General features: G+C 38.4%; 1 long non-coding RNA gene across 1 annotated transcript; it reads left to right on the top strand.

Moving 5' to 3' along the window:
• Nucleotides 1-852: 852 nt before the first annotated feature.
• LOC118163395 lies at nt 853-14725 on the top strand. The gene is made up of 3 exons (XR_004749024.1): nt 853-1014; nt 13715-13720; nt 14713-14725. It is a non-coding gene; the product is annotated as an uncharacterized LOC118163395 (long non-coding RNA).
• Nucleotides 14726-21281: the final 6556 nt, after the last annotated feature.

Raw genomic sequence — 21281 nt, 5'->3', positions numbered from 1 at the left:
TAGGAACTGCTGCTTTCTTTTGTCTTTGGAAATTGTATTGGTGCTACTAAGCCCTGGAAGATGTTGAACTACTGTTCTGGAATATGAACTATTTTATTAACCACTAAAAGAGTGTCTGGGAACTTTTTACTATAAAAATAAAAATGTTTAAAAATATTGCCCCAAACTATGTAATATTCTGTAGGTAAGGTGTGAGTCTTGTCAGCTTTTGAGTTTAGAAGATATCTTCAGTAGTGGTCTCCACATTTCTAGGAACAATTTTTGATTTGGAGATATAAATCTGTATTGGAGGCAGCAAAGATCTGAGTCATTCCTCCTTCAGACCTCTTAACTACATGGACACTAAGATTTCAGCTTCTGTTAGGGCATTATTTCATAGAATCATAGAATAATGAAGGTTGGAAAAGACCTCCAAGATCATCTTGTCCAACCATCCCCTTACTGCCAATATCACCCACTAAACCATGTCCCGAACCACCATGTCCAACCTTTCCTTAAGCACCCCCAGGGACAATGACTCCACCACCTCCCTGGGCAACCTGTTCTAATGCCTGACTACTCTTTCTGAGAAGAAATGTCTCCTAATATCCAATCTAAACCTCCCCTGCTGCAACTTGAGGTGATTCCCCCTAGTCCTATCACTAGTTACCTATGAGAAGAGGCTTACCCCAGCACCCCACACCTTCCTTTCAGGTAGCTGTAGAGAGCAATAAGGTCTCCCGTGAGCTTCTTCTTCTCCAGATTAAAGAACCCCAGTTCCCTCAACTAGTCCTCATAAGACTTCTGTTCCAGACCTTTCACCAGCTTTTCAGCCCTTCTCTGGACACGCTCCAGGGCCTCAATATCCTTCTTGTACTGAGGGGCCCAAAATTGAACACAGTACTTGAGGTGCAGCCTCACCAGAGCTGAGTACAGGGGGACAATCACCTCCCTGGCCCTGCTGGCTACACTATTCCTGATACAATCCAGGGTGGCATTGGCCTTCTTGTCCACCTGGGCACAGTGCTGGCTCCTGTTCAGGCAAGCATTGACCAACACCCCCAGATCCTTTTCCTCTGCACAAATTTCCAGCCTTTCTGCCCCAAGCCTGTAGAAGTTTAACAAGGCCAAGTGCCGGGTCCTGCACCTGGGGCGTAATAACCCCAAGCAGAGCTACAGGCTGGGAGATGAGTGGTTGGAGAGCTGCCAGGCGGAGAAGGACCTGGGAGTGATAGTGGACAGTCGGCTGAATATGAGCCAGCAGTGTGCTCAGGTGGCCAAGGCCAACGGCATCCTGGCTTGTATCAGAAATAGTGTGACCAGCAGGGCTAGGGAGGTGATCGTCCCCCTGTACTCGGCTCTGGTGAGGCCGCACCTCGAGTACTGTGTTCAGTTTTGGGCCCCTCACTACAAGAAGGACATCGAGGTGCTTGAGCGGGTCCAAAGAAGGGCGACGAAGCTGGTGAGGGGCCTGGAGAACAAGTCCTACGAGGAGCGGCTGAAGGAGCTGGGCTTATTCAGCCTGGAGAAGAGGAGGCTCAGGGGCGACCTTATCGCTCTCTACAGATACCTTAAAGGAGGCTGTAGAGAGGTGGGGGTTGGCCTGTTCTCCCACGTGCCTGGTGACAGGACGAGGGGGAATGGGCTAAAGTTGCGCCAGGGGAGTTTTAGGTCAGATATTAGGAAGAGCTTCTTTACTGAAAGGGTTGTGAGGCATTGGAACAGGCTGCCCAGGGAGGTGGTGGAGTCACCATCCCTGGAAGTCTTCAAAAGACGTTTAGATGTAGAGCTTAGGGATATGGTTTAGTGGGGACTGTTAGTGTTAGGTTAGAGGTTGGACTCGATGATCTTGAGGTCTCTTCCAACCTAGAAATTCTGTGATTCTGTGATTCTGTAGAGCTGCATGGGGCTGTTGTGACCAAAGTGTAGGACCCAGCACTTAGCCATGTTGAACCTCATCCCATTGGCCTCTGCCCATTGACCCTTCCTGTCCAGGTCCCTCTGCAGGGCTTTCCTACCCTCCAGCAGATTGACAGTTCCCCTAAAATGGTGTTTGCGAATTTATTGTGTGCACTCAATTCCCTTATACAAATCATCAATAAAGATATTAAAGAGGATGGGCTCCAACACTGAACTCTGGGGAACAGTGACTGGAAATGGTCTGAGTTTAGTCAACCACCTAAATAGTACAAAGATACTTCCATGGGCTAAGACTCTCATCCCAGTGATAGGAAATCTGTCACGATGTTTTTTATGTTTTATTTAATGGCAATTAATTTGTTAAGGTCCTACTGATATACTTCTTATATATATATATATATATATATATATTTTTTTTTTTTTGAGAGGGACAAATCCATGGGTGGAAGAACTTTTAAAGAAGGACTAGTAGTTTCCAGGTGGGTGAAAGGAGAAACGTTCTCCTGCTAAGCATGTGTCCTGGCAAACTCTCTTTGAAATGCTGCATATGTCAGGATCAAAAGCACAGGAGTAGATTCAGAAGGATGATTTGAGAGCATGTAGACATCCCAGATGTCTTGTCCAACTAGGGTACGCACTACAGCCAATCACAGAAATGTTTGAAATGTTTCAAAATAGAGTTCATATTTTTGAACATAGGGACTACTTTTAGGACAGGAAGTTGGTCAGCTCTGTCATTTGGCATGATTGCTTGCAGTTTTTCTTTATATTTTGACTTCAGTTATTATTTTCTAGCCTCTTTTTAAGCTTGTTTAATTTATTGCACAGAGGTAAAGTGGTGGAATTTAATGATCTGTGATAAATATAAAGTTAGTTTAGATGATATATAGGTCTCATCTGGCCCTAAACGTCATGAATTGATCAACTTTGGGAGCAGCCTGGTTTCCTACCTTAAACATCTAACTTGCAATGAAATTTTTAGTGCTTAGTTAATAAGCCTCAATGTGTTAAAGTTCCCTCTATATAGGCAATGAAAAGATTCAGGTGCCTTTGGAAGGTAACCACATAATTTGGAGATAATCTTTTCTGCAAGATTCAAGGATGCAGGATCCTGCTGCCAACACTTTTCTATTGTAGCCCATATAGAAATCAGGGGGCACTAAACAAATAACTTGAACTGAAACGTCTGTACAATTAAAGTCTTATAAGAAATATTCTAAAAAGCAATATCACTTCTGATGCACATCAAGCTGACATGGCAGTAGAAATGCAGTGCTTCCTAGAACTAGTCATATTGTATTGAGGAAATTAAATTAAACATAAGCAATGAAAAATCTGGCTTTTCATTTATGATCTTCAAAGCTATTTCATTATCTTAAGTAAAATATTAAGGAGTTATGAGGCTCAATAGAATATGCCCCTGATCTAGGCACATAGGCCTGAGTTTTCTTATTTTGTAATGTGGCAGTGACAGAAATACTGAATTATTTTGCCTGGGGGGAGAGCAGGAGAATGAAAGAGCCTTACTGACACCTCTTTGGAAAGAGGACCTGAGATCCTTCACAACTAACCTACATCATGTTTAAAGTTGCATTCACTAAAGTTAGGAGCTGAGCTAAGTTATGAACTTAGAGGCCTGTAAAGGTGATGTCCTTCCTTTGGGTAGTGTGCATGTCAGAAGCTGAAATCAGTTGAAAGAATTTTTGCATATAAATGTGACAAATTGTAGGAATTATTGCAGCATGTTCTTTTAGTGTAGTGTTGTAATGGGCAATGGGTACATGTTGTCTCCTTCCTCAGAACATCATCTTAACCAGAAAGGTGCAGAAATAGCTGGTGTGTGGCAGGATGGCAGAGAGAGGGGTTGCCCTGCACACCGTCACTGCAGCTGAGGTTCAGTGCCCCAGCCCTGGGCGACTGGATGGGACATTTTCCCCTGCAGCTTCAGGTAAGCTAGTTAATCTCTGGATGCTCCTAAAAATTGAGGTATTAAAATAGTATACCCCCTTCCTTTTATTTTTCCCCTTAATCTTTTACATCACTGAATTCTTTGCGGCACACCTTATTGCTTGCTATGCTTAACATTAACATTCATACTTGTAAGTAATTATTAATGACAACTTCAAGGCATAAAACTGAAAGTGGCAAACTCTGAGGGCAGACACATGCTATACAATACCAAGGAGGACTTTAAAGGCTTCTCCTTCCTCTCCTCTTCTTTCGGATGCTAAAGACATAATTAGTACCATGTTTCCTGCCTTTGACATTAAGTACCACCTCAGACAAGGAACATAGTGATATTTTGTCAGCACAGACATAAAAAGGTTAGATTCAAAATGGTGACATTCCTGTACTTAACTAGATAGTTTCAAAGAGATTTATAACCAGCTATAACCAGCTGTAGAGTTCTCCTCACATGGTTGCCCTTTCAGTTCCAACCTATTAAAGTCTCTGATGATCCTAAGGCCTTGTACAGTTTGACATTTAAAATGTATCCTTTCCCTAAACAACAAAATCTTTTTTTCCCCCTGGGATTTGAAAAAAAAAAAAAAAAGGAAAAGAAGAAGAAAAAGAAGGTCCTAAGGCAAAATAGTGACTAGCAGCAATGGGAAGGTTTAGGAAGCCAGAACAAGGGCTGTTTGTGGTGAAGCAATCTGCTGCTCAGTCCTGAAGTAAAACGGATATGAGAGGAAGAACCTGCTGTGAACAGGCCTCTCAGTGGTTGGGTAAGGAGCTGGGGTAATGGTGTGTTCTAGACAACAGAGGTGGGAAGGGGAAAAAAATGTTCTCTTTCAGAAGCAACGAACTGCAGAACTTGTAAAAGTTATGTTTAGGCACAAAAAATCTTAAATGCAACCGTTGATGGGTGAACCAGCTCCAGAAATTAAACAGAATGGGTAATAATTATATTTTAGTGGGATCCATTCTCTGTTCTGATTCACTGGGTGACTGCACAAACCTGAATTTCACTCACTGGCATAAGTATGAACGTTGTCTAAATTAAGCAACCCAATGCAAATACATAAACTGAGATGACTGTCATGATGATCTGTACTTGTTATTTTGGGTCTTGGCATAAATATAAAATAAGGGGGAAAATGTTGGAAATTCCAAGTAACGCCATTATTGATTTTTAAACAAAAAGGGTATGTCCACAAGAATTACAACTAACAGACCTAGATTTGAAATCAAGTAACTTAATTTGAAATATCTACTTTTTACAGATTTTGAAATGTGACAATAGCAATGTTACTTTAACTATTACTTCACTTCACAGTTTCCAATTAACGTGTGTCAAGTCTCAAGAAGAAATGAAAAAAGAGCACGAGCATTCTTTTTGTAACTAGCAGGAATTTATCTTGTCCTTCACAAACTTCTTGTATGGTTTTCCAACAAACTCTGTCCTTTGGGTTGTTATTTGAAGGTAGAGGGTCATCCTCTAACCCACTTTTTTTTTTTAAAAAAAGTTACCTCAGGCCAATATTTACAGTGACAGAACCCCTCACTTATTCAGGTCTGTTGGTATGATATTAATACTAAAATTAATATTAATATTATGTGATAATATTAATGAATTTTAATTCTATTATGAATAATAAACACAATATTTCTAAATACTAAGCTGATTGTGACAAATGGAAGATGTGTTTTCTGTTCCAGCTCTGTATCAGGTATGATGAGAGACTATCAGCAAGCATCTTTTGCTGTTTCCCATGTTGTCTCTAAAATGGACATAAGGATAATTTTTAATTACCTTACACACTTTGAGAGACATGTACTGAATTAAGTACTATGTTTCTGAACAGACTGATATGCCATTGTGGAAAAGAGGATCACTCAAGGTCACGCCAGTGTGCTGATTGGATTTCATTTTTTTTTGCTGCTGTGTTCATATTTACTTATTAAATATGCCACCTGTAGGTGGTAGGAATTGTTTATTTTTTACAGATGTGCTACTATTGGATGTTATGTAGAGGTCAAGTTAATTTCCTCAAATATCTTAGTCTGTCAGACATCTTTTGAATGTTGTTTTCTTTTTCGTTATGTATGGGGCCCTTTATGCTGAGTCGGTAGCTCATACCCTTCCTTGCAGCTTCATATGAACGCGTACTGTGGCTTTGGTGACTCACAGACTTACCCTTCTGCTATCTGAGAAGTCATGCAAAGGGGAGATGGAGGTCACTCTTGCTACAGGAGCTGGGTCAGCTTCATATGTTTTTATGAAGGGTGGTAAAGGTCAGTTGGGATTTCAGATAAAATATATATAGTGAGATTTCTTTGCCATTCACACAAGAGTGGTTTTAACATCAGGACATGACAGTTTTATGTCTTTTTCTCTATGGCCTGATCGCATTCTGTCTGTTTAATTCTTTTAAGCTAAAGATACAAAGAGTAATTATTTACATTTGTGTATAGATCCTGGTTTTGATTTTATTGCATGTGCTAGTGTTTGAACAATGTATAACAAGTAGAGCTTTGCTCCTGCCTCTGCTGCCTGGGTGAAGCCAGGAGAAACACAAATAGCACCTAAAGCTGTACCATCACACATCTTATTTGCAGCTTGATGGCAAATGTGGCCTCTGCAGGTCCCTGGATGGCCCTGAAAACCAATGACGTGAGATTCATTTTTCCTTCCTCTTCTACTTTTATCATATATTTTACAATTTATATAATTTACTTCATGTCCCCAGGATTCAGACTCACAACATAATCATCAGACCTTTCTAAAACTGTAATTTCTTCTTTTAGTTCTAGTAATGGTTTGTCAAACTAGACCCTCAGAGCTCTTTTACATATATAGAAAAGTAGTCAAATCTCCCTTCTGCAGATACAAAAGCTGAAGAAGGTTCTGAGCTAGCATGGAGGCAGAACTGAGAAATTTGTTGGCTTGGGCAGCACTCAGGCCACATGCCCTGACCATGAACTGATGGATGCATCTGAGAGGTAGGGGTCTAACTCTAAGGTAGTCACTGTTCTCTCTCAGCATAGAGGGACACAGGCACTTCCCAAGTATGAGTGAGCTCATCCCAGGGAAGATATCCTATAGAGGCACTGAAATGTCTACAGATGTGAGCGATTCTCTCAAGTCATGAAAAGGGTACTTGAAGGTACTGTCTGTTTTAGTTTTGGATAGCAAACTATATAACAAGCCCCCAGTTAAAAGAGGAAAGTGCACCATTCTGGATGGCAAACAGCCTGAAAAACCTCTCTTGGAAGATAAGGCAATGCCTGGGCTCTGAGGCCATTCTTCCCTTTCCTCCCGCAGAGCAATAATGAAAAGATTGAGGTAATGCCATCCAAATGGAAATGTCCTGTAAGGTTAAAAATAAAACATAACAATTAAATAAATAAATAATAATAATAAAGAAACAACAAAAGGATTTTTGGATTGTCTCGCATCTCCATCCTGCCTGGCAGCCCCATCAATGGTCCCGCCAGTCAGGAAGCAAGAGTTAAAATCTGTCAGTCACAGATAGCAAATAAACTCTATCCCATTCCCATCCCATGCGCCTTTTCTCCTGCAATGCAGCTACCTAGACATCAAAGTAATTTACATCTTTTTTTTTTTTCCTTTTTTTTTTTTTTTTTTTTTTTTTTGTGTGTGTGTGTGTGTGTGCTTTTCTAGATGCTGAATGCAGCTGATGATTATAAGAGGTGATTCAGGCCATTGCTGGTGAGGTGAGAGGCTGCTGTTGAAAGGGCAGTGTTTGGGGCTGCTGCTGGAGAGGACAAGAGAAATGAATGACAGGATTACATATGGTTATCCTGTTTGTTAGCACTTGCTTGGGTCCCATTATGTATCCTGGCTCTAGCCCCTCTGGGAGGGTCACCAGGAGGACTGCAGTCTCTGCTCTTGCTTTGAAGTCCCTCCTGGGAGGAAGTGGGTACGCTGAGATTCGTTTACTACCCGAGAATGAAAGATGCTGAACTCTTGTCTTTCTGGATAGTGGTGACATGATATCGCCTGTGGGGAACAAATGGGGCTAATAGGAGGAGATGGAAGTACATCAGACTGAAATCCAGATGAAGAAGAGGTGGCCTTCCTGCAGGGAAACAAAAGCACCTTATGGTCCTGTGTATTTCCAAGGCTGATTCTCCTGACATTTTTGGGGAAATTTCCTTACATTTAGTTACAACAAGGGAGTGCAGATCAGAAGAGAATATTTCACCTTAATTTTGCGACAGTCTAGTAGTCTAGACTAGTCTAGTAGATCTTGCCCATCCTCACCTATGACGTTCATTGTGGCTTGTCCCTGAAGTTTTCATTTCTTCTTTTTGTTTGTTTGTTTTGTTTTCGTTTTGGAAGGAAAAAAAAAAGTTTCTTATTGAAGGGAATAAATTGTAGTCCTTCAGGGAAAGGAGATCAGAGTATATTCCTCACTATATTGCTGAATATACATTTTGAATGTATATTTGGCTTTGTCTCTAACACCCATGACACAGGTAGAAGAGTTGGTGGAGAAGATACTGCTGATGCTTTCTGCCTATGTGAAGCTGCAATCAATTCCTATCAACAAAAGGCCCAAATCTTTCAGTGGTGTTGGCTAAGGCTACAGGAGAATCAGGATTGCTTCAGCATTTTTAACTTTCAGAACGTCTTTGACATGAAAGCATTGTGAAGAAAAAAGGATTTTATCTAAGATGACCACAATCCCCTTCTCTCAAGGAAATAAGTTCAGATTTTCCTACAATCTTCAGTCTACAGCTCAAAGCCTTGTGCTTGCCTTTGAAATGATCAGGACTCACAGCCTAAGTACTGAAAGCATTAAATCCACCTCTTCTCTCCCTCTTCTTTCTCCAAAAGGCTATTTCAGTGCTTACTCCTGTCCATCATGCAGCTGATGGGAAAAGACAGAAGCATGTGATAATGGCTGTGCTGGATCAGACTAAAGGTCTCTTTGGCCTGGCAGCCTGGCTCTGAAAAACACCAAGGGAGGCATCCAAAGCCAATGAAGGTCACACAGAGATATTTCCGTCTTCTCTATCCTCCCACCCAACCTCCAGTGATATGGGATTTCCTGAGCATGAGGTAACATCTTGTTGGACCCCAAATTTAATCTGAGTACAATGCTTTTCTAAAATTTCTATATTTGTACTGGTGCAGACTGCGTCAGCATAGCCTAGTACAGAAGATGTGCTAGGTGTTATGCAATCATGGGACAGAATGGCTCTCTCTGCCACACCAGAACCATGCTGACAATGAAATTGCAATGCTGGTATGTAAAACATTAAACAATTTAAAGTAAAGAAGGGTGAGGCAGCTGTAAGACATTATTAGTCTGCAAACATATCAGAAAATCAAGCATCAACATATTTTCCATTTTACTGTAGGTATCATGACAGAGCAAAGTTCATAGGGAGGGCTTGAGGCATTTTTCTTGCTAAGGAAGGGCAATGAACAAGCTAACCATATTCTCATCTTCCTGTTCTTACGTTCAAACCTGTTTAATCATCTCCTTATTTTTGATGCTTACAAAAATGCTTGAGCATGAAGGGAAACTAGGAGCAAAAGTGTAAGGTACTTCTATGACAACTGACAATGTGGATTCTGAGGGTTAATACCTAGGAAAAACTACAAGAAGTTTGCTCTTTTTTCATTCTTCATAAATGAGAGGAGTGAGGTGGGAAAGATATAGAGAAGGTCTTGAAGACACAATAAAGAGATGAATTAAAGGAAGGAAGCAAAGATAAAAGAGAGAAATTGATGGGGTTAAAGTGATATATTAGGAAAATTATTTTCCAAGGGACATTCTGAGCTGATATGAATGGAAATGATGGTGTTTCCCAAGGCCAGGAAAGAAATTACTTCAGTCTTCATTTTGAAAAACTGTTCCAGCTCAAGTCTGGGTTTCTTGTGAGAAAGGGTGGTAAGAGTTACCAGTCACTAAACACCAGTGACCTATTGTAAATCCCTGGGATCAGCAAACAGCTATGATGAGTGTCAAGCAGTAATTCCAGAGCTGCAGAGCTGGAATTCCTCAAGTGTTGAGTGTGGAAGAACTTGGGGGAAAATTAAGTTCCTACCCACAGGTTTCTTTTCTTTTTTCTTTTCTTTTCTTTCCTTTTTTTTTTTTTTTTTTTTCTTGTCCTGTCCAATAAAAGCTATATAGGGCATAGGTAAAGTACTTATCTTTTTCTGATCTGCTAACCTCATGTGCTGTTTTTTAATATAAAACTGCCATATTTTTGTTTGCATGGCCATAAATCTTTAAGCAAGATCTCAGGTTGTTGGAGTGGAGGAAAAAAAAAAGGCATTGTAAAAGATAACAGTGTATATTTTCTCTCACCCTAGAGTTCTTGTTTTCTTTCTTTTAATGTCAGCCCCAACACTAAATAATTATTCTTTTTTACTTTTTCAGTTATTCTAATGAACGTGGTGCAACTGAAAAATAAGCATTAGTGTACAGAACCTGCCAATTTCCTTCAGTTCTCATCCTTCTCATAATTTGTTCCTTTACACTGGTTCCAATAGCCACTCTCCCTGGTAGCAGAAATACTGTAATACTGATGTCTGTCAGCTTCTCTTTCTTTCTTTTCTGCCCTTCAAGTATATAGCTTACTGCTCTTCTCAAAATGGCAAAAACTCTCAGGAACAGTCCCTTGCTTAACATGTCAAAATGTGAGTTCTGGCTGGCAATTGCTTTCGTTTCATTCCCTTGAGATCTGTCGATGCCAGAAATCAAAGCATAATTTTGCAGATGTTGAGATCCTTTAAGCCCCCTAGGTTGCAAAGCTAAGCCATAAAGCCAGCTGGCACTGTGTACTTGTGCTAAGAATGTAAAACTATACATTTTTAGTTTTCAACCAACAATGACCGACTGCTGGTAACTTCAACAAAGTGAAGTATTACTAGCTTTATTTTTGGAGAGTAAGTGGCTCTGTGCATTCCCCTGAGCTCTTCTGTTCTAGTGCTGCTGTTTTAAAGATGCCGTTCAGAATTATCAAAGTTTCTTTGGTGCCTTTCCAGCATATTTGTTGTTTTTAAACGGATACCATATTTTGACAACACGTTCAGTTCATGGTAGAAAATTTAGGAGTTACTTCAGCAAACCTTAACTGTTGATTTCAAACCATTTTACCTTTATTTTAAAAGAAACACATTCAAGGGGGAGGAAAAATAATACAATGTCTGAATTAAAACAAGAAGATTATGAGACAATTATCACGTTCTTATATGCAAAGAGGCACCATATAGTCAAAGTGTGTATGGGAGCTTAAATATGGCAGAATTCTGTGCTATGCACTACTGGCAAAATTAAAAAAAAACCACATCTTTACATTTCTGAAGAACGTGGACAACAAATAGTGCCATCACATTTTTTCATCTGGAATTTTCCTTTCATGTATCTATTTGAGTCCTTTGTTCAGTGCAACACGTATTTACTGAAACTTGAGAGTAACTGGTAAAAGCAATGTTGTTGGTGGGGTGATGGGGGTGATTTCTGACATGATATACAGATAGCTCTGGACAGAGCTATCAGGGCGTGAAAAAGTTTCCCATTTACTCCCCCTTTTTTATTATTTTGTAGGTCTTCTTGTCACTCAGGATTTGATAGTCAACTTCAGACTGATGGGATTCACCCCTAGATAAGCAACAGACTGAGTCAGGATCTCATTGATGGTATGTGAACAACGTGGTAGAGACTCGTGTGGTTCTTCAATGTCTATCTGTTTACTCTGACTGCAAAGTTACTCTAAATTTTTTTTCCCCTGCAGTTCTGATCAGAAATTCCAGGACCTGAGGAACCTTTCCTGCAGCAAATTGCACCCAAACTACTAGGTTCTCATGCACGGTTTAAATTTCAATGAAGTGGTATTTTCCAATGAAAAAAAAAAAAAAAAAAAAAAAAGAGGTTTAATTGAAAAATTCCTGACAAGCTCTAATCCTATTAACTTCACTGTGGTTGCACATATGCTAATGAGAGCCGTGTGTGTGAGACTGTTGCTAAATTTGCAAAACACAATACCCAGGACATGCATATTATATGTAGTTTGACACAGGCACATATGGTTTATATTCTGTATTCTAAAACAATATTATGAACGTTTTATAAGGTTGCAAAAGTAAGTATTGTAAATTCAAGAAATGCAAAAGTTATTGAGGCATGCACTTTGGACTCTCCCTCTCTCCAATGTAATTGGCCATGTTCACCTTCCACTTCCTCTTTCCCTTCTAGTCCCTCTCATATTCCTTCTTCCTCTCTTCAGTGCTTCTTCTATGGCTAACATTCCTTAGCAAATAGCACATGACACACATGGCTCCAATGCAGCACTAGCTGTCAGTGTGAACTGATGTTGTTGTAGTGCTTTCTCTTATCTTCCTTCTGTCCTGTTTAGCCAGACTAAGCTCTGCAGGGTAAAGGGTATCCACTCCACGGAGTGTGGACAATTTACTGCATTGCACTTGACTGACATGTGGACACTTCTGTAGCAAGTACAGTTCAGCAATACTTATTTCTTTAAATATATGCATTATGATGTATCTTTAGCTAAGCAATTGCTAACTTGCAATCACTTTTTTTTTTTTTTTTCTTGACGAGATGTTCTAATTCTCCTTATGCACCAAAATTATTTCAATTTCCCTATATCTGTGAGTCTGTAGAGATAAGTGGTTGTCTTTCTTTTGCTAGGATAACTACTTCACTTTGATGCTCACTGTCCCAAGCCTAGGAAGAAGTCTTTGTTGATATGAAACTTCAGTGAAGTCTTCTGGCACTGTTCATGCACAAGGATTTGCCTCTACATTTTAACTTTGAGTTGAAACACAGACAGACATTTTCCTCAAGAGACAGAACAAACAGCACTGACTGGGAGAGATGTCAACCCAATGGGTAGGCGTGTCTCACTGCCTTCAGCCAAGTGAGTGTCTAGACTAAGGTAGACAGCTACACTCCATCAGTAGTCCACAGAGAAAGATGGCTGAGATGAATTCCCCTTCAGTGATACCTAATTTAATCATCTGTATTTAAGGATGATAAGTTGTCTTCTGTAAAGATATGCTCTCTCTATTCAACAGATTTAACCAGCCTGCTTAGACACCATGGCTAATTACTAGGTGGCTAATGTAGGATGAAATAAATCTCATATTTTAGTGCAGTTTCAGGTGACTTGAGCTGCTGTACTGAATCCTGTTGCTTTCAAGGTCTTGTGTTTCAGGGTCTTGTGTTGCCACTTGCAGAATGGTGGGATGCCAGAAGTCAACAAGAGGGGGACTGCACTGTATGTTTCTTGCAACACAGGAGCTGGTCTAAGCTGCAAGTTCTGTGATGCAACACAGCAGTTTCAGCAAATATATATTAGTGTCATATTGATCTGAAACAAAGTGTTTTTATTCAGATTAACAAGATGAAATATTTAGAATCCAGTTGACTTGAACCAAAAGAATGTATTTTGCTTACATTTTCCCTATGGAAAATTGAAACATTTCTGGAAAAAAAGTAACGTTTTCCCACAGAAAACTTTTTCACTGAAAAAAAGTTTTGATGGAACATTTCCAACCAGCTGTAATTATAGTGCATACATAAAAGAGGCCAAATTGATGCTGTAAGGGCATTCCTAACTGTAATCTATCCATAATCTCTGAGTGTTAGTTTCTGTAACATCATAACTTTTGAAAGTTATGAAACTTTTTAAACATTCATAACTTCTTAAAAACTCACATAAATGGACTGTGCTGTATTCAATGTACACTGATCTCTGCTAAATTAAAGGGCAAACCCATGACAGAGGCAGTCACCTATTAGACATTGGGCAAGGACCACCAAATTCATGTTCATATCTGAAGCTGTTGCTGCATGATTCCAAGTCCCGGAAGGTTTCAGTTTTATATCACTAGCAAGTCAAGAGGAGATGCAGATGATAATTCCTAAAGTGTGAAAAAGAATTTGGCTGTTTTTAGATAAACTACAATCCAGTTTTCTTGGACATAGGTACATTTTGAGGAAAATTGAGGGTTTTTGCACTCCTCCCCCAAACCCTGCTGGAACTAACAAGCTTATTGCATTTTACACCCAGGTGTTTGCCATAGAATCTGACACATAACTGTGCCCTGGAAAACTATAAAACAATATAATTTATAGAAATAAACTGAGTGAGAATCATTATTTTTTATTGGTACCACTTAATGTGCAGAAAAAGCATACTTTCCAAAAATATGGAATAAACGTTCTGTTAGCCTTATTGGGTCCAAATGTTAGGGTTTAAATTATTTTACTATGCAAACTTTCTTTCATATCTTGGCAGTAGTGATTTCCATTTTTATTCCTTTGGTATCCATAATCTTATTAAAATCAAAAACATATGCTTTGAGATCATTGGACAGGTCCCTTCTCCCACCCTACCCCCTTCCCTCCACGTTAAAAAATGCACTGAAAGACCAAAAATCAAGTATTGAGAATAACAGAAATAGCATAGGAGAAAATGATGCAGGCTATCAGGACTGAATGGGAAAACAGTTTGAGAAGTGCAGTTGGATTTTCATGCTTTTGATTTGCAAGTCATTAAAGGTGCAAAAGTCTCCAAGCCTCCTGCTGGCTGCCATTCGGAACCCACTCCCTCCCCTGCAACAGGAGGTGTTCACTCCAGGATCACATACTTACAAAATGAAAAAGAGTACAGGGAGATGTGAGCTATATGACACTTCTGGAGATGTAACACTTGCTGCAACCTATACATCTCAATGTCAGGGAAACATATCTCTGGGGATGAAATGTTAGCTCATTCCTATGGATTTATGAATATATATTTTTGTTGTTGTTGTTTGTCTGTCTGTTTGTTTGTTTGTTTTTTAGTAGTAGTAGTGCAATGACAAAGCTCTCAACATGCAAGACCAGCAGTTCCTTGAAATGTATTGCGCATTTTGCCTGGTTGCTTTTTAGCTCAGCAGATGACAAGGATCTTTGATCAAATGACAAAGGCCTTTGCTTAGATATCTTCATGGTAGCAAGAAGATTTTTTTTTCTAACTGTCTTAATAAAAACACTTAAATTTACATAAAATCAGTGCTTGTGAAAAAACATGGTTTTTGGAGGCAGAGGCCTAGCAAAATACTTTGTTTTGTCTTCTGAAGTAGTTATTCTAACCTTTTATTCATCTCTGCAATATTCTGTATGAAACTAGCTTTCATCTATTCTGATATCCAAGGTTGTAATGGCAGTGAAGATTCCTGTCAATAATGTGAGGATATTTTGAATTAAACTGGCTGCACATACTCCTGAAGCTTCTTCACAGTGCAGCTCAGTCTACACTTAAAAAGAAATGCAAGCATACTGAGGTATGTAGATTTACTGTAAATGCACCCAAACTGTCTTTATTCAGCCTGGTAGTGATACCATGTGATGGCTCATTGAATATGTTAAAACATGTTTAACATTAAGTATAACCCAAACACTGAATTTCTTAAGGGAGCTGTCATTTACGACATTGCAGCTTGTCAACTAATGATCTAACAATTCTTAGAAACATCACTGGGGATCTATGAGTTGTTGCTATAGCTTTGGGAAGGGCATTTTTTAGTCACTGTTGTAGGAACAGAACAGAACTCAGCCAAAACTAAAAAGTTGCAGTTTGTGCTTTTTTTTTTTTTTTTTTTTTTTTTTTTTTTTTTAATGACATTTTGAGACAGAGATCAGCAGGATTTACATCCTGCTTTCAGCTGGATGAAGAATACCCGGTAATTTCATAGAAGCTGAAACACACTTTCTGGGTGTGGAGGATTCTCAGGACTTTCAATCACTTCTACTGACACAATCCAACTTTGAGCTGGTAGTTGAGACAGGTTCTCAGTTCCTTTGTTGTTTGATCCATGATTCATATCATATGTTGTGATTCTGGTACTTTAGAGTGCTAGACAAATTTCAAACCTGTCCCTTTAAACTTGCCACTGAATTTCATAGTTTTATTTGATTCACCATTTACTCTGTTTGGTCTAGTACTGAAAGTTGTGAGGTAGTATTATACCTTGAACACAAAGTACACAAAGCACACTTATTTGAGCATGATATAAAATGCACAACTTAATCCACTTCTAAAATGGGGATCAGCATGCTGAGGAAGGGGAGCTTTTATTCCAGGTAAGGCACAACCTTGATCAGAAGGGGAACTGTGACAGCTTGCCTGGGTCACTGAGCCCAAGGACCAAAGATGAGTAGAGTTGTTGTAAATGCCTTTTACAGGAAAGGGACACACCCTCCTGAGCCTTGGTTTGTATCTCTTGGTTTTATACACCTGAAGATGACAAATGCTTTCTACATGCAAAATCCAAGCACCCCCTATCTCTCATCACTGGTTATTTCAAGGGCTTGGGATGACTGACTCCTAAATGTTACCCTATTTGTAGACCATGCTATTTATATTATCTGCTGATTAAACTGAGAAAGAACAATTGCGGTTTGTTTGAACTTGTCGTGAACTAAGGCAGTTTGTCAAATTGACAGTTATGGCTGAACTATAAACTCAAGTCCAATTTTTCAAAATGGGTATGCAAGAACCCCAAGAACTATAACTGAGAATCAAAATAAGAGGAGTACTAATAGGTGTGTGAGGAAAAGGACATTGATTTTAGGTCATACCAAAACAGCTCCTATACAAGTAATTTTACGCACCTGAACTGGGACACATATATCATTACTTTCTGGTATTCTTTGTTAAATAGTGATTGAGCATACTTTCTGCATGATGGAGAAACTATCTTAGTTATAAATAGGAAACTTTTGAATATAATTAACAATGATTTTTTCTTCTTTTCCAGAAAACATCCATAGAAATAACAAAATTAAAACAAAAATATTTTGCTGAAAAAGAGTAACCTTTCCAGGAAGACATGAGGACTGTTTTTCATTAGTGTGAACCATGGGAAATATTGCAGCTTCATCAGTGAAGGCCTGACATACGATTTCTATCAGAGACACATTTCATTTACCCTGGGCTTATTCAGCACTACTCTTATACAATGTTCTCTACCAGCTGTTGTTGCTGCTGTTTGCTAGTAATTGATTGCTTTGTTCCTGGCCTGAGAAATAGTGTCATTTAGTGCTTAAGCTTCTAATGGGCTACCAGTTTCTTCCTTTACCAAATACTAATTGTGCGAAAAAATATGGACAGGCCCCTAACAAAACCTGAGATGCAAGTAAAGTTTTGAGTTTTGTTTAATTTAATCCTTCCCCATATAAATTATACTGCAGTAAGTATTCCTGACCCCCTAAAATAACACTAATTTGCTTAAGTATCTGCTTCCTTATGTATCAGCCACATGTTCTATTTTTATCTCAGTGGTGAATCCAAGAAGTCAAATTACCCATTACTAATGGTCATGTGGCTGCAGTGACTGAGATTCCAGAAAATGCAGAGAAAATGTCTGAAAATATTTTTGGGAATGTACAAGAAAAGCAGAAATGAGCACACTTTGTAAATGATAAGATAAAGTAATCTAGATACTAAGTTTTTTGAAAGATCTTAAAGGAGGACCATTCATGGACATTCTCGTTATGCATTTTCATTCTGGCACAGCTTATTCATCTAACTTGAAAGTACATTACACAGTTATGTCACACAGACTTTAACAGCACTGTGTGTAAGAGCAAATGTGTACCAGCTTGTGTCAAGGGCATGAAAAAGGAACAGCTCTTGTTGGTTCCCTTTTGGTAGAAAGTATTTGCTAAAATTAGCTGGGAGCTTTCCTAGAGGATTCTTGGTTGGTATGTATCATGAAAGTGATGAATTCAAGCACAGAAGTGAGATTAATGGATTTATGGAGGGTAAGGTTCTTTTTTCTTGCAGGGATTATTATTATTATTATTATTGTAGCTGCATTTTTAAATGAAATGAATGGTGTATTTAAATTTGATTGATGTTTAAATTTATTTGATGTTGCATTTAAATTTAATTAATGCTTATAGATGTGTTCTGTAGGTGACTTGCTGGCAGTCCCAATGTGAAGGATGCCCTCATTCTAAGTTATTTCCTCCAGATTAGGATTTTGGGAGCTTCTGGAAAAATTACATGGTACATGATAAAGGGTCAGAAATTTATGATTTACTCAGCTATGTTAGTGCCTTTGGTTAACGGGATTTCATTAGAAAATTAACTTTATTTAGAAAAGAAGAAGCCACAAGTTTACTTGAAGGTATATACATTCAGTTTGGGGAAATACAATATAATACACTGAACAGTATAAAAAAATACTTTGGAATTTGCTTAGTGACCAGTTCTATAATTAGATTAGGCCTCAGCATTCCTGTTAATGATGTAAAAGAAACTGGCTATGCATTAAATGTTCACATTTATTTTATTTTTTCCAGACAGGAATAAAGTAGTGGGAGAGTTGAAAACAAACAAACAAACAAACAAAATATTCATTAGTTCTAATAAGTGTGTGTATTGAAAAAAAACATTGGTAAGAGTAAAGTAGATTAAAAAAGTTATAGGCATAAGTTCTGGATCCAAATATGTAGCAAGAAAAAAAAAAGCCCCACAAGAGTTTAATAAAGATTATTTCCTCTTCATGTGTGTCCAAGGCAAAGGTGAAGAGAATTTTTAAATCTCAACGAGGAGAACTTGTACCGGATGTTGTCGGGTCCTATAACACTAAATTTAAAACACGGACCTTTCTGCAAAGGAAATAAACAATCCACTGCTTAGTGTTCGGATGCTGATCAGTCAGAGTTTTACCTGATTAATGAGTAAAGATCAGACCAGAATATTCTGAAAACCATAACTGCGGATGTGATTTGGCCATATCAGTGTTCTGGGTCTGCTGATGGGGCAACATAACAACTCTCTGATCCCTGTGCAGGACTCTTCAGAAAGTCTTGGCATCATGCAATACTAACATAAACAGTTTACAGTTAAGGAAATTGTGGTATAAAATGTCTGAATAACATAATGTAGGTGCAACATGTGTTTTGAAAGTGCACTTGGGACTTGGCAGAAAAGCAGGAGAGGAAGGAATATTGGAAAAAATAACAAAAAATAACTCTTTTTATTTTTTATTTTTTTTCTCCTCCAAGCATTTATTGAATTACAGTGTAATTAGCATTTCTCAACCTTAAAGATTTGTACCATGACGGGATGTTTACAATTATCAAAATAAGGATATTCAAGATATACAGTGTTTAAAGAATACTCTGTGCAACCCCAAACTCTTCTTTCTAGATTAGATTCCCAAGGGAAATTTCATCTCCACTTTTCCCTAAATATATTTCTGCACCAATAGAGGCACATCGCTTTCACTCCCATGGCAGAGCCCCCAAGGACTCCCACGTGCATTCCTTTTGCTCCTGCAGCCTGGAGCCTGGCTTCCTTAGAATTTGTGTATCTGGAACACTTTTTCTACATGTACGTCATGTGATTGTAATAATAAAGGGAAAAAATGAGTACTAGTGATAAAAATATTGACTACTTTCTTTTGGGAGAAAACAGTATTTGGTGAAGTTCCAGTTTTAGGAGTTCATAGTCAAATTAACATGGATTGCTGACTGTGGGGCACTGTATCAAATTGGATTTTCTGCAGAAACACTGGCTATTAGTACAGATCTATAAAAAAAGATCATTGAGGCTGGAAATGAAAAAAAAAAATGAAACAAACACACACACAAAAACAAAGAAGCAAACAAAACACACCAGCAACAAACCAAACCAACCAACCAACCAAAAACAAAACAAAAAAAAAAAAAAAAAACAAAAAAACCCATAATTGATCATCCAATAGATTATCTGAAGGGTTTTCTGTAGTACTTTATAAAGTCTATGTCAGTGTTAAATTTATGATCTAGGTGTTTTTCTGTACTTGCTACTTTTCCTCTTGTCCAGTCTTACTTTCTGTCTGTTCTGGTTTGGATACAGAATTCACTTTCCTTGTTCTTTCTAACAAATTAATTCTTACTAAACTGAAATGTTCTGCTTTGGCTTAAACCCACATGCAAATGTTTTGAGGAAGTTAGTCAAAAATACTTTGTTGTAGTTCTAAGTGTGAAACAATATGCTTTTTACAGCTGCTACAACAATAAAAATTGTACTTAAAGCCTGACTTATGTACGTCCCATGGAGTGCTCAAGTGCAAGCCAAGTTTTAAATAGATTGGTTCAGTAGCTCTAGAGGTCTGTAAGTTGAAGAAATTCATAAACATTTCTTCTACTATAAAAAAAACTAAACAATTTCCATTTGGACAATTTCAGGACATTCCAAGGCTTGTTATGGACTCTGAGCTGGTGACAGATCAGAGTGATTCATCTGTGTGACAGCAAAGTTTAACAGATCCTTGGTCAGGGATCTGGGCCTCTTTGTGCAAAGCAGAACATACATTCAAAAGGAAACGATGCTCCTTCCATAACAATCCATATTTGCAAACTGCCTGCTGAACATACAGCTCTATGAATATTTATGGTTGCTGTGTGATTCTTGTAATAATAAAGACACCAACAGACATAAAAGTGAATGAATAAATCAGTGAATAATGCATTTTCTTCTCTCCAAGATGGGGTCCTTCCCATATATTTTTTTCATCTTAACCCTGACCCATGCACTTTGCTTCCATAAACACAGAACGAGGAAATTTAATAACAACAGGAAAAATCCCCAAATTAAGAGCAAATATCTAAACTGAATTTAAAATATACTTAGAATAGGATTTTATATATTTTACTTTGCACAGTACAATTTCACTAAGATTTAACAGAGCTTAAGTACAGAAAAGAGCAGATAGTCATACTTTGCATGCAGAGAGTTAGGTTAGACTTAAATATTTCGTTACCCCTCAGGAAGGGTAACATGAGAGTTAAAGGTACTGAGAGATAATGGTACATTATCTGTTCATTTTAGCAACTAGTTTTACAGTTCTCTAACCTTTACAGAGGGTTGAAAGACACAGATCTCAGTGTGTGCAGTGGACTGTCTCATGTTTTTGCTAGGAGGATGGAAAGAGCATTCTCTTAGTTTCTCTGGGATTCTCTGATCACTGGCTATTCACACTGCTAGCACTCAGAGCCTAGGGGAACTCAAGCAGACTTAATTTTTCTTTTTTTTTTTTTTTTTTTTTCCTTTTCTTTTTTCTTTTATTTATTTATTTGTTTGTTTGTTTGTTTGTTTATTTTGGGTGTAGGTTCACTGTTCTTTCTTTCTTTCTTTCTTAATAATGAGGAGCTTTTTGTATCCTGTGTAAGCTTTTTAGGACTCTGTCTTCCCAATGTCTTGTGTTATATTGAGACCACAGCATACTTCCTGGCATTCAAGTGCAATCTTCAGTAGAGCTCCCCAGTGACCTCATTTATCCCTTGATAAACAGGCTATGATACCTATTCTTAACTGTGGCTGCGCTCTCAAGACAGGAAGTCCTGTGTGTAATGGATGAGAACAGATTTGGAGTAACACTGGAATACATAGAATTA

This window comes from Oxyura jamaicensis, chromosome 3 (genome assembly GCF_011077185.1).
Source record: "Oxyura jamaicensis isolate SHBP4307 breed ruddy duck chromosome 3, BPBGC_Ojam_1.0, whole genome shotgun sequence".
Lineage (NCBI taxonomy): Eukaryota > Metazoa > Chordata > Aves > Anseriformes > Anatidae > Oxyura > Oxyura jamaicensis.
Note: the sequence above shows the minus strand (reverse complement) of the source record. Positions and strands in the feature narration are given on the sequence as shown.